General features: G+C 38.0%; 1 protein-coding gene across 1 annotated transcript in view; it reads right to left on the bottom strand.

Annotated features, from left to right (window-relative positions):
• Zfand3 (zinc finger AN1-type containing 3) overlaps positions 1-19422 on the bottom strand; it is a 262726-nt gene extending 243304 nt beyond the window's left edge. The window contains exon 1 of the mRNA XM_010638851.1: positions 19222-19422. The gene's annotated coding sequence lies outside the window, so the exon portion shown is untranslated. The remainder of the gene's footprint in view (positions 1-19221) is intronic.
• Positions 19423-20297: the final 875 nt, after the last annotated feature.

Genomic DNA, 20297 nt, shown 5'->3' with positions numbered 1-20297 from the left:
CGCAATTTATACTAAAACATTTACAGGTCAAATCTCTGTGCATCTCAGTGTTCTAGGAAGTCAAATTTTCCTAACAGCTGAAAATCTTGGGTATTTTTTACCAGCTTTAAGTCTCCTGGACAGATATTTTTACTTAATTTTTATTGCCTTACCCATTTAAGTGAGAATATAAAAGAAAACTTAAACTGTATTTTAAAACTTAAGGCCATGATGAAATCTACTCATAATTTTGCTAGAATACTTTGATATCTTCAGAGATCTATTTTAAGAAGTGAACATAATTCTATGCAGCTTAAATATGTGAGAAAAAGTCGAAGAATAGGCTAAATGGGATAATCTGGAAGTAAACCAAGGACTTCAGATTCTATCTAAAGCATGATCTTGTCTGATGAGTAAATGTCAGAACAGATCTGTTTTCCAAATATCACAAATGAACAAAATAGAAGAGAGAAAGACTAGAATCCAGCAAGCAGCTCCATTAAGAGACAAAAGGCAAAGCAGGAAGCAGAGGCTCCCTAAACTAGGGTGGCAGTGGTGGGAGGGACAGAGAAAGAAATAGATAAACCTAGAAGAAATGGAGGCAATATAAAAAATCAAAGATGGCATACTTCTCATTAGGTAGATGTAGCCAAAACTGGAAAAACAGTCAGAGAACCTCATTTCCAAGGAATAAGATACAGAGACAGATTTAGGGTTGTTTTCAAGGCCTATGCTCACAATCACTCAGTGAACTAGGCTCTAAGTAAAGTACGTTTCTACTTAAATTTCACCTTTAGTGAAATGGAGAAAAATAATGGCCATACATTTTATTTGTGAAGATCAAATAAGCCAGTAAAAGCAGTTTAGAAAGAATCCATCTAAGGTAAAGACAGATTTTATTTTTTAAATTTCTAGCAAAACGACCAAGTATAATCTTTGATACGTGCCTTCATTTCCCTGCCACAAATCCTCATCCCAAATTTATACACTAAAGCCACCAGTGACTTCTTCCTCACCATTTCTGTGCTAGTACTGTATTTGCTTGGGCTTTCTGTCTCACCACTATATTTTGCACACCTTTGCTCTGACATTCTTTGTTTTTTGTTTTTTGTTTTGTTTTTTTTTGGGGGGGGGGTTTTGGCTTTTTGAGACAGGCTCTCACTATGTAGCCCAGACTGGTCTCGAACTCACAGCAATCCTCCTGCCTCAGCCTCCCGAGTGCTGGGATTACTTTTGCTCTGACATTCTTTACAACATCTGTTTCAGAAAAATCACACTTAAGGACATTAACTCTGAAAGTTTATTTTCCATTCATACATTCTTCATCCCTACTTGTTTTTTCTTCTCTATCCTGTCTTTTCTACTGCTTCAGTCCTGTTTCAAATTTTCCATACTTAGCATCCTCCCAGTCTCCAACATTCTGCCTAAGCAGCTCCTTCCAGGGCTGTGAAGGCCCGAGGAGAAAGCTGAAGAAGATTACTAAAACTAAGGGAGGGTGTGAGTGTGGCGGGTGTGGGGAGTGGGTGTGCATTGTGTTAAATCTCAAGAGAAAAGGTTTGTAGAGAAGTTGAACATCATACCACTCTCTCTCAACCCCACCAAGAAAAAGAACTTCCAGAGCTGACTCAGTCTGAGGAAAACTAGTAGGAGTTTCACAAAGAATAAAAAAAGGCAGGGAAAAAAAAGAGAACCCCCCCCCATAAAAAGAGGAGAAACAAAAATACAGGAAAAACAGATCCCACCATCACAATCACTGGTTCCATGTTCTATTGGGCCCATTTCATGGTCTATCTACCTTCATGCCCTTTAAAAGAATAGAACTCAGGCCAGGATTTAGTTCAGTGGCACTGTGCCGCCTTGCAAGTGCAAGTTCAATCCCCAGTACCAAAAAGTAAAAAATAAAAAAATAAAAGAACAGAACTCCATTGGCTGGGGATTTACATCAGTGGTTCGTTCCACTGCCTGCCTCACAATGCAAGGTCCGAAGTTTGACCCCCCTGGTACAAAAGAAAGAACATAACTCTTACTGATACAACCTTATCAGACTTGGTATGGATGTCAGACACCCATCATGGCAGAAGAGAATTAGAAAACATGCATATGCAGGTAAGAGAAAACACCTCAAAGGAATTTATTAAAGGCCCTTGTTCTCAAAGGATAGTCTCCAGAGGAACAACAGTGACTTCAGCATCACCAGGGAACTTGATAGAAAGGCAGTTTTGCTCCCTTCTAAGAATGGTACCAGCAATCTATTTCAGCAATCTTCCAGGTGATTGTGATCACTACCAAGTTTGAGACTCAATAAGACCTATGTGTTTGCCTACCATTAAGGTTCTGTCTTTCTGAGTACAGAACTAGCTGATGGGCTCAGCCTCCAGGCAATGGACCTAGCTCTGGGATTAGCTACAATTCCCTCTATAACTTGAATACCTAGAATACACAGAGAACCTATGCAATGAATGTTGAATGAGTGAATAGATGGCCTTAAAAATAAGACTCACCTCAACTAAATTATTTTTAATGAAATTGTTTCTTATAACTAAACCTTTCCTTTTTAACAAAAGGCCCTTGCACTAAACTGTATCCCCAGCCCTTTTTCTTTTTTTTTTTTTAATCTTGAGATAGGGTCTCACGAAATCATTAAGCTGCCCAAGCTAGGCTCAAATTGCAATCCTCCTGCCTCAGCCAAAAGCAGTCTTAAGCAATACATGTGGGAACTGGTGTCGGAATACACAGAAAATGGCCAGGCACGTGGAGCTACTCTATGGACCATGTAGAGAAGCAGAACATGATTTTGAGAAGAAAAACCAAGAAACATACCCTGTACAAAAGGAAAAAGCCAGGGAGCTTGAAGGGGCAAAACTGAGAATTTAGCAACAAAGTCACAGAACGCTGATGTGACCTTGTACAAGCCTGAGGCCAATGCAGAAACTGTCAAGCTTTCTTGAGAGCCTAAGAACATAATAAAAACTTCAACCGTTGCCTCAATAAGGAGTGACAAAAGTCTATGTTTGTAATGATTTACCTGATCCGTATGTAATGTACACCTTACAATTGACTCCATCACTCTACAGAAGCCATATGCCCCTTTCAATTCTGCTGTGACAGAACAGGAAAAGAACCATTCAAAATAAAAGCCGCCAAACTGAACTGAGCACTCTTGGAAGAAGAATTCTATCTTCTTCCCTGTCCCTGCTGATTCAGTGAATGTCAGAAATTTACTCGAAAAGGGTAAATGAATGAAGCAAAAACAAATGAAAACTTGGGGAGGGCTTCTTTTATCACAGATTATTCTCAAATGCTGTATCAAAACTGTACAGTTCTTCAGTGATCTTCCAATGAGACAATCTTCTCAATGGTTTTCCATTGAAACTACTCATCAAAGACATCTTTAAGGGAGACACTTCTTAGACTGTACCCATTTTATACCTTCTTCTCCCAGTTAGCTGTGCCACCCTCACATACGGTACACAAAGTGACTTCTACCTCCAGCACCTACAGCCATGTCTGATACAGAAAAAACAGCACAGCCACTGATGGACTCCCACTCAATTCCAATCCCAGCCTCAGTTTCTAAAAGGCTATTGGTCCCAATCTATCCTGCCTCAAATACAAAAACCTTGCTTCTCCCAAAAGCCTCTCCTGACTGACTACAAAGAGCTCCAACTGAAAGAAAGCTATCCTGCTTCTGATTGTTTCAATCAATCTATCATTTCATTCTTATCTTCTTTTTTTAGATAAAATGAGCATAGGTGAGAAATAAAACCCCTACTGGTAGTAAAACCTCCCAGGGATGCATCCAGGGTGAATCCAATATTCTAACAATCCACTGCTCAACTTGAGCAGATACAACCTCCTAGCGCTGTTACAGAAACCTGCAAAGGCAGGAGCAAGGGCAGGCAGGAGGTAACAAACACAGAAGAGACACAACAGAGAAAGCGATCACAGTTCCGTGAGATGGTGGCAAAGAAGAGAGGACGGTGGAAGTGGCAGAACCCACAAAGCTTCTCTCATCCCCTACTAAGGACCATCCTACTCCTTCCCAGAAGACACACAAACCCAAGGATAAGTCCATCAGTGGCCCTTCAGGACATTTTCAGCTATTATCACAACTCTTTCATCTTCAATAGATGAAATTTTAAATAAAATCAAAATACTAACAGCACAAACACCAACTATTAAACGAGGCAATTCATCTGAGGTAGGTGCTTGTAAATTACTTAGCTCTCCTCTCCCCACAAAAGAGGAGGGGAGAAAAGAAGAGGAGAGGGACACGGACACACGGACGGACACACACACACACACACACACACACACACCCCTTTAATTCAAAGAGGAACTCTGGCCGTACAGTGCGGTGCACCTGTACTATGCCTCCCACCCACCCATCTCTCCCATCCCCCATCTTCACTCCAACTCTGACCACCTGCTGCTTCTGCTGACAGGCAGTGGGTAAGTGGAATCTGAGCTAATTCACCCCAACTTGTAAAGCAGTTTAATTACTCAAATAATACAATATTATGGGGTGATATGCCTCAACACTTCTGTCAAATCCAGAGTTCATTTTACTTAAATTACACTTCTGCAAGAAAACATGATGAAGAACTCCACTTGTCAAAACTAGACCAAAGTTACAAAAGTTCCACATGAACTAGAAGTTTAAAGAAGCTGAACTCTCCCTCAACAGTTCTTTCATCGTACCTATAACTATCTTCAGCATCATATAACACAAACTACCAGCATTATGACAACAAACACAACCCTGTTGGTTTTTTTAAACACAATTCAATGATAAACTCTGCCACTAAGCCAGCCACCTCCCTCCCCCTACAGTTTAAAATTTCTGTGGCTAGTTTAAGTTATGACAACTCAGGCAGCTCTATTTCTGCATTTCCTAATTAAAAACAGAGAAATGATTTTTAACCAAAGCCAGAAAAAAACGAGTAAAGAGTACTTTAAGCAGCTCTAAAGACAAAGGGAACATACTCCATACAGGCAAAATAACCAGTTTCTCTATTCAGTGCTGCAGTTCCAGGAATCTAATGATTCTTCATTTATTCAAAATTGAAAATGATAATAAAATTCCCTAGTGATGACAGCAGGTGATTTTTAACTTCACTGTAGCCTGACAAGTACCTACAGGCTTTACTTGGCCTCAATCTATCCATTTTGGAACTGCCAATTAGTAGCTTCTCAAAAGCAAATCCCAATGTAAGCCATTTTAAAAGTGCCTTTCAAAATGCCAAATAAAATGGACTAGCGAGCTCAGCATGTAAGAATAAAATAAAACTTGAATGCCCAACCTCAGCTGCAATTGTCAGAGGCAAATGACAATGAGCAAAGAAAGGGTCAAATTTTCCAGTTATATATACTTTTCCCATAAAGCCTATCACAAGCATCTACCAGGAGTCTTCAGTGGTAATCAGCTTTCGCATGGAAGTTCCTCGGAGAAAATCAAGCACTAATACCCTAAGGCAAAGAAACTGGCACAGATTTTCCATAAATAGTTCAGGCATCTTGAGTCACATGGTCTGTTAACAACTACTCAACTCTTGTCAGTGGTACACAAAAGCAACTGTCAATAAGTAAATGAACAAACATAACTGCATTCCAATAAAACTTTATGGATGCTGAAATTTGACTTTCATACAATTCTCATAAAAATATCTTTTCAACATTTTTAAAACATAAAGCTATTTGTATAAAAAAAAATTCTTAATTCACTGACCAGATATGGCCCTGAGGAGAAGTTTGCTGACCTATTTCCAAGAAATACATTCTGGAGTAACAGACTAACTTCTCTCCATCTAAAATGGTACTAATTTCGCGCCCTGTAACACTGAACTGAGAAAATACCCAAATCATTTTCTGTGTGTCTACAGTGCTCTAACATTCTAGTATTAAAACTGAGTAATGAAGCCGGGTGTGGTGGCACACACCTGTAATCCCAGCACTTGGGAGGCTGAGGCAGGAGGATTGTTGGGAGTTTGAGACAAGCCTGTGCTACATAGTGATTTCCAGACTCAACTACACAGTGAGACCCTGTCTCAAAAAAAAAAAAAAAACAAAAACAAAAAAAAATGAGTAATGAGATTTTATTAGCACTTGTTAACTTTGGCAAATACTTTTACAGAAGTTATTGTTTAATTCTCAAAATATTAAAAATGAACTTTCACTAACAGCATGTTGCCAAATATAAATCCCTGGATCATGAAATAAAAATGGAATTCTAGTAAAGACAAGAACGCAACTATCCTCACTCAATCTATTCTGTACCTTCAGATATACTTTCTTTTTAACGCACAACCTACCTGAATAAAAACCACAAATACAAATTACTTTCAGATACTTAACATACTAGATTTGAGTTTCAGATCCACCGCTATGTGAGTTTTAGCAAATTCCATATTCTTAGTATTTGTTTTTGGTTTTTGTTTGTTTTGTTTTTGAGACAGGGTCTTGCTTTGTAGTTCAGGTGGGTCTTGAACTTGCAGTGATCTTCCTGCCTCAGCCTCCCAAGTGCTAAGATTATAGGAGTGTGCCACCACACCCAGCTACACTCTACTCTTAAAACGAGGAAATAAATACCTGCAACCTCCTTGAACAGTCAAGTGCATGTAAATTTATGTGAAAGAGTCTGAATACAGTCCTGCATAGTAGTAAAGAAATTCCATCAGCTGCCACCATTAGGTGCTCGATGGCTTTATGACTCTATTAACGATTTTCATTTTTTCTTGTAATAACACTAGTTTCTAAGAATCAAGTTTGGTGGAATAATGTATACCTAGGAGGAATATATCCAATTCAACACTTTTAAAATATAGTAAGAAAGATAACCAAATGGTCTCAAAGCTTGAACAGCTTTACAATGAACTCAGACACATACACACAGTCAGTGCTATAAAAGGAACCAGTGAAGGCCAACGTGAACGTCCTGTGGAATCAGCCAAAGCTGTACAGGTACTGAACCAGGGCTGATTATGGGAAGGAAGGCAACAAAGGAAACTGCAAGGGCAGAGGCACAGATGTGGGAAAACAGCCCATACATCCCAAGATGCAGGATAGTGCACATTCTAGGACAAATCCCAAAATCAGCTTTCAGTTCTACAATCCAACCAGATTAGAAGAAAAACTTCACTGTTAGGTTTTTAGATCTCTAAAGGATAAACATCTCAAAGGACAAGCTAAGGAACAAGAAAAGTTATGAACTAAGGTGGTTTCAACCGATTTCTTCACTTCCCAAAGCACTTCACAAACACTACCTAAGAGGTTACGGTTAGAAGGGGCTAAGTATAGGGAAGGGACAAGCTCAGCCTTGCAAGTCTGTGAGTGCTACAGTTTGGCTCCTAAATGTCTCCCAAAGACCCATATACATTGTCTGTTCCCTAGAACGGTGTTGCTGGGAGGATGTGGAAGCACCAAGATGTGGGGCTAGTGGAAGGTCTCAGGTCCCCACAGGCATATCCTTGAGGAGTCTTCGGGACCCTAGCACCCCTTCTTCTCCCTCTCTTCACTTCCTGGCCATGACTTGACTGGTTTTGCTCCACCTCCTGCTAGAGCCATGGTGTGCTGCCTCACCGCAGACAGAAAAGCTATGGAACCAAGTGATTATGGAATGAGACCTCTAAACACTCTGAGCCAAAATAAATCTCTCTTTATAAAGTGACGATCTCAGGTATCTGTTATAACAGCAGAGTGACTAACAGCTAAGGTGGTAGTGTAATCCACTGTCTTGATAATCTATGCATCCTGCTTTAAAGACAATTCTCTCCCCCTGCCCCACCCCAACCCCATTTGGGGGATTAAACCCAGGGACTCACACATGCTAGGTCAGGGTTCTACCACCAAGCGACATCCCCAGCCCTTTTTATTTTGAGACCAACTCTTGCTAAGTTGCCCATGCTGGCCTCAAACATGCCAATTCTCCTGCCTCAGCCTCCTGAATAACTAGGATTACAGATGTGCTCCACCAGCTCTAGCTTAAAAGTCATTGTTTTGTATGTTGCAAGTTATCACAGTTCTCAGTAAGAAAAGGGGACTTGCACCTGAGTCATATATGGTCAAGCACAATAAAACCATTCCTCATGGTGTTCCTCTCCTTGAGGCCTCAGCCAAACCCCAATTCCAAGAAAATTGACAAAATGGTTGGGTGAAATATGAGAAACAGCAGTAGCAAATCAAGGTAGAAAGATTTGGGGCAAAAAAGAAAAGTACTTCTTCCCTTACTTGTCTAAGCTTTCATATATCATCTGTATCTCTACTCTTGTATCTTTAGAGTAATCCTCACTCCTAAGAAACTTCACTAGGAGACAGATGAGGAAAAGATGAAATTTAAAACATTGTTTCTGTTTATTAATGTCAACTAAAAAACCAAACTTAAAGAAAAAGAACATAAGGCTGTAAGGCTTTAAAATATCACAAGACTTGTCGTTAAGTGTCGAGAGTTCATCATGGCCAGAGGTGCTTCCAGAGCTCTTCCCTTAGCTTAACAAGAGATTTACTAACAGGTTAGGAACAAAAACACAATAGGTCCCAGACATCAGTGTTTCTCCTAAAACATCAGTTATTATAATCTTACAACCTGAGGTTCAAATTTTTCTCTTTACTAGCCCTAACAGTCCAATTTAGCTTCCAGCCCTCAGAGAAAATAGTAATACACAAAGTAAGATACAAAATGAACTGTTAAATCACAAACTAAATAAATACAAACTTCAGATAGAAAACATTAAGAGAGCTTAGTTGAAAATACCTAAAGGATCGAACACACTTAATATATAGCAACTTAAAAAGTAGAACAGAGGATATGGAATCATGCCATATTTCAAAGCAGTAAAACATGAGAAGTTCAAGAAATGATCCTAGTTCAACATCTTTATATTAACTTCAGGGGTATGTTTAAAAAAAATTTTTTTTTTTTTTACTTTTTATGGGGTTTTGAAGAGGGTATAAAAACGTAAGGAATGATGGCAGAAAATCACTACAGGGCTGGAATATTAAAAAGACTATAATATAACATGTCTGACTCAGGAAAAGAGATCTCATTTACTAATGACATTAGGGTATATTAAACGTCTTCAAATGAGGAAAACATTGAATAATTCACAAAACCAGTCTCTAATCATCAAATACATTGATCGCTAAATGGAAATATACCACCCAAAACTAAAATTCTTGTATTAGTTCTCAGTGTTGCCTTCAATTTCGTGGAGACAAGCAAAATTTTACCATACTGGATTACAAGGAAGGACAGACACACTCCAGTTTGGAACAGTCAAAACACATTAGGCTTAAGGGATTAAAACTGGAAAGATCAAGGGCTGGGAATGTCCGGAAGAGCATTTAACTAGCTTCCTCAAGGCCCTGAATCCAATCCCCAACTGTCCCCTACACACAAAAAATTTAGCTGGGTGTGGTGGTAAACACCTATAATCCCAGCATTTGGAAGACAAGGCAGGAAGATACTGCTGGTTTGCAGCAGATAGCCTGGGCTAAATAGTGAATTCAAAATCAACCTATCAAAAAAAATTAAAAGATCAACACCAATATGTAGAAAGCAATACGTAATGGTTGAGATAGTTTGGAAATGAAGTGATCATGGGGTCAAGGTACTCCCAAACTACAGTACTGCACATCTAAAACCAAAATGAGACAAAAAGGAAAGCTAGAATATGAGTAAGAAAACACCAGTGTATTTTACATCTTAGACTATTCCCTGATGTTATGTAAAAATGTTTACTGAAAAGTGACTCTTGCACAATTATCAGTTACTATGAAAAGGCAAATCTGGATGTCTAAACACAGGAAAAGAAGAACAGATAAAATGATGACATAGTTACACAAAATAATAATACAATTTTTTAAATATACAATAAAAAATAACTTCTAATACACACAACACTGAGGAACGTCAAAAGCATCCTTGTCAGAGAAGCTGTACACAAATGAGTACATGTCGTTTCTTTAATCTCACTTTCAAAATAGGCAGTATTAACCGTAACTGGTGGAAAGAAAATCAGAACATAGTTCCCTCCTTGGTACCAAAACAAAAACAAAACAAAACAAAAAAACATAGTTCCTGGGAATAAAGGAGAGGACAGAACAACTGGAGTGGGGTGAGAACAATGTATAATATGTCATGGAAACATACAGTATACACTTTTAGATAGAGGTTTGGGTCACAGTACTGTAGTTTGAATGTGACTCCCCCCCAAACTCATGCTGGAACCTGACACTCAATGTGATAGATAGTATTGAGAGGTGAGATCTTTGGGGAAATAATGAACCCATGAGGTCTCTGCCCTTGCAAATGACATTAGTACCTTTACATGTGAGTCTGAAGAGAACGCCCTAGATCCTTACATCAATGAGGATGCAGCACCAGGCACCATGTATGAAGAATGGGACCTCATCAGACAATGATTCTGTGAGCACCTTGATTATGGACGCCCTCACCTCCAGAACTGTGAGAGACAAATTTCTACTGCGTACAAATTAGCCAGTCTAAATATCATGTTATAGAAGCCCATAAACTGAGACACACAGATAAGCACACTCATCAAAATGCAGTGAATAGTAACTTACAAGTGTGTTTTCCACTACTTATAAATGGAACTTCATGGTCAGGCATGGCCGTGCCTCACTGTAATCCCAGCTACTAAAGAGGCTGAGGCAGAAGGACCACAAGTTCCAGGCCAGCTGAGGCAGCTTAGTGAGACTTTCTCTCAAAATCAAAAGCATTTTTAAAAGATTTTAACTGAACTTCAAAATGAAAGAAAAGATAAACTTTAACATGCATTCTGAAGCGTTTGGGGGCAAAAATGTACTTAAGTCTGTAATTTACTTGGAAAATAATCAAAACAAGAGATTAAATAAAAAGCAAATAGAGCAAAATATTACAGGATCTAGGTGGTAAAGAGAGTATACAATTATTGGTCTTTGATGATAAAATATTGGAAAGAAAATCAGATACTATTAAATTATACCCAAAGACATAAGGCTCATGTGAAGCCTCTTCTTAGAATACCCTCTTCCACTACTCATACTCTTCAATAACTGAAATGAAACTTACTCAAGGTCACCAAATTCCCTCTGTGCTGACTTTTCTATAATTCAACAACCCTCTGACTGTTAATTATTTCTCAAGTACTTTGAAATCACAAAAGATATGCTCTGGGCTGAGACAAATGTATAACAGATTAAAGCATTATAGTGACAAAATACATCTAAAAAATTTAATCAATGGATCTCATGCTTTATTATTACTAGAGTTAATCTTCACTTGGTTTCTCTAACCAACTGGTCTCATATGAATTTAATTATCAGAAAGTACCTTCCCCCAAAGTATTACGACACTTTCAATTAAATAAAAAAAAATTTCAGATTTTCAAAAGCAAAGTATCAGATCTTTACTTTCCAAGCAGTAGTAAGTGGTGTCTTGGGTGGGCATGTAGCTCAGCAATGCTGCGCTGCATGGCAAGCACTAGGTCATGAGTTCAATTCCCAGAACCAGGAAAAAAAGAGAGAATAAGTGATGTCTCAAAAAAATACCAACCCTAGGGCCAGGATTTAGTTCAGTGGTGCCACCGCCTGACTCTGAGTTTAATCCCCAGTATCAAAAAAAAAAAAAAAAGAAATTCCAACCTTATGAAGGCAGCTGCGAGAAGGAGCCAAATGTTTCAACACAGTGTTTATTATGTTGCCGCCACACTCCTGGACCCAACTTAACCTTTTGTCTCAGCCTCCTCAACAGCTGGGACTATAGGTACCCACCAAGCCACCTGGTGTTCTCACCTGCAAACTTACAATTATCTGTCCTGCCTATACAGGGTTGGGAGAATAAACATGAAATATACACCAAAGCATTTTAAAAATGATAAAAATTTTACACAATGTAGTATATTAGGCTTCCATGATGATATTGACTCATACGGATATTCAGATCAGTCAAAAACTACTACTCCCAATGTACGGAATAGATCTTTTTGTTTCATCCATATACAAATATACAAACCAACAGAAGACACAAATACCACTGAGTAAAATGGCTTAGTGCCCTCCTTATGAGAGTGCAATACCTATTGCAACTCCAAGTTTGTAACACTGTTAAGCCATGTAAAAGGCCATGATTCAAATAAGTACCATCAAATGAATTATCTTGTCCACTTCAGACAAAATGCCAAGAGTATCACTGTCAGCACCTATAAACTTTCATTAAGATCTTATTCTGGTTAGTAAATTTCTCCCCATTCCCTATAACTAACCAGTAGATACAGAAAACTTTAAAACATACTTATTCAAATGAGAAATAGCATAATACCTGAAGAAAAGGTCATCTGTAGAATGCTGAGACATACTTAAGAATACTTCACAACACACACACACACACACACACACGTGTTCAGCACACTTTCTTTTCTAAAGACTGAGAGGAAAGAAAAGTTTTGTAAAGCAAACTACAATTGCAGACTCAAAGATTATGTTTACCACACATTGTGAACAGAAGAAACAACAAAAAAAGGGGAGAAAGGAGTGCAATCAAAACTTACACCACGGCTTTCATAATTTAGTATTACTGATTGGTCACAAAGTGTTCAGCATCTTTATAAATTATAAAAGATACACATAACAGGAATGAAACATGAAACATGCTAAATTCTTTGGCCAAATTTTCAAAAGACCAACAGAGGCTCTTCTTTCATTGTCCCAACAAGCAATTCAACTGCACAGAAAAAATAAACATGAAAATATTTAAATCTTTGCTCTACCATCTAAAGCAAGATTTAGTCAAAAGTGGTGGTGCACGCCTGTAATCGTAGCACTCAGGAGGTTGAGGCAGGAAGAGCACAGTGAGTTCAAGGCCAGCCTGCACTACATAGTGAGACAAAGGAAGAAAAATAGATAGGTTTAATAAACTGCACAGACAGGGCCAGGGATTTAGCTCAGTGGTGCCATCACCTGCCTCACAAGTGAAAGGTCCTGAGTTCGATCCCCAATTACCAAGTAAATAAATAAATAAACAAACAAACAAACTGCAGACAAACCATCTTTCATATAAGAATGTGAATACAAAAATTCAGTAGGGCTCTGAAAAAAACACATTTAAAAGCCAAGCTGGGACAAACTTCTTGTTAACATTTAAGAAGAGGCAGTTTAGGGCTTAACCTCAAATGTTTAAATGGAAAAGATGACACTCCATCTATGAACAGACTATAGGAAGTATTAAATGCAATCCAATTACCTGCTACTCCTTCCAGATTATGAAAATGAATACATTTAATCCACTGTTTAGAAGAATCATTCTTTTCAAGTAGTTTAGAGCAGACAGAAGTTTAGTGCGAAGAATGTAAGTTCTGAAGAGTCAGTCATGCCAATGACTCGGTATGCAAAACCCTGGCAAACTGACGAAGTCCCAGTTGCCATGACTGTAAAACAGGAAAACCACTGGAGTTGAAGGACCATACAGTTACTAGGAGGATTAGGGAAACCAGCGTATATTAAAGTGACTGGCACTCAGTAAATGGTAGCAATTATTACTGCCTCCTTCTGGCTAATGCACATTTAAAGTAATGCTTAAAAAGACTGCAGTAATCACAAAAGAAATCAGACAATGCTCCAAGATAAACAAATATACCAAAACTTATAGGCTATAGTTAAAGCAGTGCTTAGAGAAAATCTTAATTTCATTTAATCTGTAAATGCTCATACTTAAAAAAAAGAGTTCAATTAAATAAAGTAAACTTCCTCTTTAAAAACATGAGAAAGGGCAAACTAAACTAAAACCAGGAAGGAAATAATAGATCTGAGCAGAAATTAATGACATGAAAAATGAAAAATAATAAAAAAATTAATGAAATCAAAATTGTTGGTTGAGCTGAGCGTGGTGGCACATGCCTGTAATACCAGCACTCTTGGAGGTTTAGGCAGGAGGAACCCAACCTCAAACCCAACCTTGGCAACTTAGCAAGACCCTGTCTCAAAATAAGGGCTAGGGATGCAGCTCAATACAAAGGGCCCTGGGTTCCTTCCTCAGTAAGTGGTGAGGGAGTGGGGTGTCATTGAAATGATCAGCAAAACCGATAAACCTTTAACTATTAGCCAGAAAAAAAGCAAAAGATTCAAAATACTAAACTAGAAATAAAAGACTAAGCATCCCTGCCAACCTTGCAGCTATAGTATCTATATAACTTGGAAAACTATAAACAACTACAATGTATGTCAACAAGTTAGATAACCTAGATGAAATGGAAAATTTCCTTAAAAATCAGAAACTGCCAAGAAGAAATTAAAAATATGAACAGATCCTACCAGTAAAGAGACTGAACTAGTAATTTTTAAACTTTCCACACAGAAAACCCAAGGCAAAAGACCTAATACCGGACCAGGGATTTAGCTCAGTGGTTCCACCACCTGCCTTGCAAGTACAGGACCCAAGTTCGATCCCCCAACCAAAAAACAACAACAACAAAAGTAAAAAGAACTAATACCAATCCTTCACAAACTTTTCCCAAAAAGTAGAACATCCAACTAAATCTGAAGTAAATGTTACCCTGATACCAAAACCAAAAACATGACCAAAATAAAACTTACATCAGGATAATCTCCAAACACAGCACAAAAATCTTCAACAAAGTAGTAGCAAACCAAATCCAAAGCAGACTAAAAAAACATCCTGCATAATGACCCAGTAAATTATTCCAGATTATGAGACTGATTTAGCAACAAAAAAAAAATCAATGAAAATAATATATCATATATTGATAAAGAACAAAAGCTCACAACCTCAATACATGATCACTAAAGGAAAAAGTTCCTAAGTAAGTGGAAAGAGCCTAAAATAACCCCAAAAATGCGTTACAGAATAATAAAGTTGGGAAGCAGTACACCATGTTACACAGAGGACTCGAGTCTCACATGTGTATACTGCTATCCATGGGGGGTCCTGGATCCCCTTGGATCTAAGTAAGGCACAAATGGAAATCCTCGTGGCCTTAGAGTAGGTAAAACATTCTTAGGTAAGAAAGACTAAGAGCACAAACAACCAAAGCCAAATATATAAATGAGATAAATTAGACTTCACTAAAATTAATAACTTCTGAATTGCTTCAAAGGGTACATCCAAAAATGTTTTTTAAAAATCTCTAGAACTGGAAAAAATTATTTGCAAATCATGCATTTGACAAGGAACTTGTATCCAGAATATATATATATACAAAGAACTTTTCCAGCAACGATAAAAAGACGTATAGCCTAACCTGGCATGTAAAGGTACAAGATCCCAGTAATGAATGTAGCTGTACTGTCTACCTAGAATGTACCAATAAATTAAAATTTTTTTAAACAAGATGTATAGCCTAATTTAAAATCTGTGCAATGCTGGCAATATATCTCAGCGAGAGGGTGCTTGTCTAGCATGTGCAAGGCCCTAGGATAGATCCCAAAACAGAAAAAAAAAAAAAAAAAAAAACAAAAAATTTTTGAACAGACATTTCACCAAAGAAGATACACACCTGAAGATATATGAAGAAATGCTTGACATCATCTGTCATTAGGAAAACGCAAATCAAAACATAAGATACCACTTTACACCCACAACGAGCATAATCACAATGCAGAAAAACTGGAGTCTTCATACACTGCTGATAGGAATGTAAAACAATGGAGTCATGCACAAATACAATCTGACAGTTCCTCAGAAGTTAAATACAGCGTTAGCAGCAATTTTTTTCTTCAGTACAAGAGAATTGAAAGCAGGTTATTTTCAAAAAATCAAAAGCCTGCACACAAATAACACTGTCTGTAACAGTGTCAACTGTTCAAAATGGCCAAAATGTAAAAACAAAACAAAACTTATCAACTGATAAAATGAGGTGTATTCATCCAATGGAATATTTGGCCACAAAAAAGTAAAATACTGACACATTCTACAACACAGAAAAGCTTTGAAAACATGCTAAGTGAAAAAAACGGGCATAAATGGCCACGTATTATATAATTACAAGTATATGAAATGTCCAGAATTAGTAAATCCACAGAAAGAGAAGGATTCATTCATGACTGGCAGGAGCTAAGGAGTGAGAGAGGATGTGGAGTGACTACTACTAGGTGCAGATTTTTTCCCCATTACTGGAAAATGAACCCAAGGCCTTCAGACAGACCTACAACCCTAACCCTTTTCTTGTCTTACTAAATTGCTAAGTGCCCAAGCTGGACTAGACCTTACAATCCTCCTGCCTCAGCCTCCAAGAGCACTGGGATTACATGTGTGCAGTGCTACACACAAATCAAGATTTCTTTATAGTGTGATGAAATTTTTCAGAGCTAGACAGTAGATGGCAAAGAGACTAACAGAAAAACCCCACTAAACTGAACAGTCTATTCAGGTTGTGAGCTTTTTGTTCTTTAATCTATCAAAATATGATATATTATCTTCATTGATTTTTGGTTGCTAAATCAATCTCAATCTGGAATAACTCACTGGGTCATGACACAGGGTCTCTTTTTTTTAGTCTGCTTTGGATTTGGTTTGCTACTACTCTGTTGAGGCTTTTTGTCCTGTCTGGAGATAACTATAGTAAGTTATATCTAAGTATTAGAAAGTTAAGTTAAAAAAAAGAACAAAGTAATTGAAATTTACTTTTTATATTCAATAATGCTATCTTTTAAAAAAATAATAATGTCGGGACAGGATTTAGCTCAGTGGTGCCGCCTCCTGCCTCGTAAGTGCAAGGTCCCAAGAGGTCCCAAGGTCAATCCCTGGAACCAACAACAATAATAACAATAATAATAATAATAATAATAATAATAATAATAATAATGATAATATAGCTATACCCAAATTTTTCAATGCCTTTCATAACTAGAAATGATAATCCTAAACTCCTAAACTTTCAGCTAAACCAAATACCATCAAATGTGTCTAATTCTGAGCCAGAAGCTCAAGAACAAACTTTCTAATCTTTCTGGGTTAAAAAATAGCAAATTGTTCCTGTCTGCAGATCCAGCTACTATCCACATGCAGCCATAGCCTTTCTAGTCAGTTTCCTTATTATAAAACAAAGGTATCAAAATGGTTTCACGCTCACCCACCTGCTCAGGGATAATCTAAAAGAAAACAGCAGCAAATTGCCATTATATGTTAATAAGTATAATGATACAATTAAAATGTATCAATGTAATTTTAAACAATTTAAAAATGTGCCTGTACATATTTGTCACCAAACATTTATTTAACGTTAATACACACCATTTACATTAACTGTATATAATTATACTTTTTTGGGGGGGTTGCTACTTGGGATCCAACTCAGGGCTGTGCACTTTCAAGGCAGGTGCGGCTGCCAGGAGCTAAATCCCCAGCCCTCATTACACTTCAATGAGAGCATATCTATAAATCAAAATGACCCTCCTGTTTTTTATTATGCAGTTTTAATGTGAAAAATGTTTAAAATTCCCTAAAGTCAGAATAAAGCATTCACATAGCTAAATAAACTGAAGAATATTTATAGAAAATTGGAAGCAAAATGAGATTTTTCAGATTATCTGAAAAATGCTGACCTTAACTCTGAATTGGTTTTTCCAAATAATTCTAGGGCCGGGATCTGGCTCAGTGACACACACCTGCCTTGCAAGTGCAAAGTCCTGAGTTCGATCCCCATACCAAAAATAGCAATAATAATAACAACTCTAAATTGTTCTTTCCTCTGTCATGCTGACACATATAACTTAAATCATGAATAAAACAATATAAATCGGTATCAGTAACTGCACTCCCATTTTGCCTCATCATCTAGTTTATCCTAAGTAAACATACAGAGCGTTTTGTTTTTGTTTTGTGGGGGAGAGGTCTTTTATTTCCTGAGAAAGACATTTCATTGCTTCCCACCTGGCAAGAGAAAGGAGAAGGGAATGAAAATCAAAACATTAACATCAACTATCTTTTCAGCAACACAGATGCACGTCAGGAAAACAGCATATAATTCAAAAGAGTAGAAAAGACATCTGAATATTTTCAGTAATAAAGGGACTTCTTCCTAGAAAAACAAAAGCTAGGAGAGTACTGTAATAACTTTCTATCGAATTAAATAAAATATCAAGACAGGTAGACTGAGTAGTTTCACCCAGCACAATACAGAGGACTGTGACTATAGAGGAAAGTTCCAGTTGGTAGTGTTTTGTTGTTTTTTTTTTTTTTTTTTTTTTTTTTTTTTTTTTTTTTTTTTTTTTCAATTGACTCTAAAAATTTCCAAGATGTATTACCAGGAAAATGTTAATAGAAACAATAACTACAAATAGACTGAAGTTCTTCCAATTCAAGACTGTTGGATCTCTGGAGCCTTAATGGAAAGTGTTAATTTCTGAGGGCCAAGGATTTAGCTCAGTGATTCCACTGCCTGCCTCACAAGCACAAGGTCCCGAGTTCGATGCCCAGTACCAAAGAAAGTGTTAATTTCTGGAACAGATGGAATATAATTATGGCAATTTTCCACAAAAGGTACCCTTATACCACTCTGTGCCAAAGCACTGCTGAGATGCAAAACTGTGACTAAGAAGGCATCACTCAAGTTCTCTTTAGCAATCTTACATGACCACTTCATAGAATGACCCTAATGCCACTTCCTCAATGAAATACCCCTCCCCCTAGGTTTCAGTAACTCTATACTCACCTATCTCCTTCTGTACCTCCTTCCCAAACATTTCCCCCACTGGTGTTTCACTCGGCTTCCTTCTCACTCTACTCCATTGAATCTCAAAAAAAAGTGACAAGCAAGGCAGGCTTCGTGGCACACACTTGTAATCCTAGCACCCAGTGGCTGAGGCAGGAGGATCACAAGTTCAAGACTAGCCTGGACTACACAGTTAGAGCCTGTCTCCAAAAAAAGAAAAAAAGTAACTAAGATAGGCAAGGAACAGAACAACGAAAGTCAAAGATGAACTGCTCTGGACCCACTAAACTGTAGCTTGGGAAAGCATCAGCAATATGTTGTTTTAGAAAAGACTCCAAATGAGATTCTGAGAATGCTGTTTCTATCCCATGGGAAACCACCTGTCTAACAGTACTCCCTGTGTGACCCACAAGCGTCTTTGGTTTCAGCTATGACCCGTGCACTCATGTCACCCTAACTGGTGTGGCCTAGCTCTCCAGTAAACTTCAGGCACATAAGGCATTTCCATTTATGTGGTACATAAGCCCTAAAAAATTCAACATATGTGACAGTGTTTCTGTAAAATAGTAACGGTACCCACCAAACCTGGACATGACAGGAGTTCTGGGTGCTGCCTTCACTCTGTAGAGGCTGCAGGCAGACACACTTTAGGGAGCAGGACCACTGATGGAAGCTTCCAGAACCTTCCACAAGGAGGTGACCAGCTGCCAGCCCATTCCTTCCAGGGTCCACACATTTCTTTAAATTCTGTGCTAAGCTAGATGCGGCAGCACATGCCTGCCATCCCTTTACTCAGGAGGCTGAGGCAGGAGGATTGCTGTGAGTTTAAGACCAGCCTGAACAACATAGCCAGACCTTGTCTCAAAAAAAAAAAAAATTCAAGTAGCACAGTACACAATACTACAAAAGCCAAGTAACCTCAAAAAGTAGCCTGGATAAATTATGGCATCATATACTGGACGACCACAAAACAATGATGACACATTACCTCTACACAAATGCTGAGGGGTCTCACAGTCATAATGCCGAGGGAAAAAGCAAATACAGGAGATAAAATATACAATTCCATTTACAAAAAATTCAAAAATAGGCACAATTATTCTAAAGTGAAGAAGTCAGAGGAGGCTGGGAGACTCCTGCTGAGGCGCTGAACTGTCCATATATATCTGCCCGTAAATAGTTACGTACATATGAAAAAGTCATCTACTTACACAAGTCAGCAATTGCTTAACTCAATCGTTTTTAAAAACCAGCTCAAAGCTAAGCATGGTGATGAACATCTTTAACACCTGCACACTAAGAGGCTGTGACAGGAAGATTACAAATTTGATCCCAGCCTGGGTAACTCAACAAGACCCTGTTTCAAAAATAAAAACATGTTAAGAAGGCTGAGAATACAGCTCAACGTGAAGGCCTTGGGTTCAGTTTCCAGCCCCCCATAAATAAAAGTCATACAGTAACAAAATAAAAATAAGTTAAAAACACAACTCAAAAATGGATTAAAGGGGCCAGGGATCTGGCTCAGTGGTGCCGCTGCCTGCCTTGCAAGCACAAGGACCAGAGTTCAATCCCCCATACCAAAAAAAAAAAAAAAAAAAAAAAAAAAAACCAATGGACTAAAGACCTGCACAGATACCTTACTAAAGAAAATATATA

This window comes from Fukomys damarensis, unplaced genomic scaffold (genome assembly GCF_012274545.1).
Source record: "Fukomys damarensis isolate Sample0158 unplaced genomic scaffold, DMR_v1.0_HiC HiC_scaffold_20, whole genome shotgun sequence".
NCBI lineage: Eukaryota > Metazoa > Chordata > Mammalia > Rodentia > Bathyergidae > Fukomys > Fukomys damarensis.
This window is presented reverse-complemented; position numbering and strand designations above follow the sequence as displayed.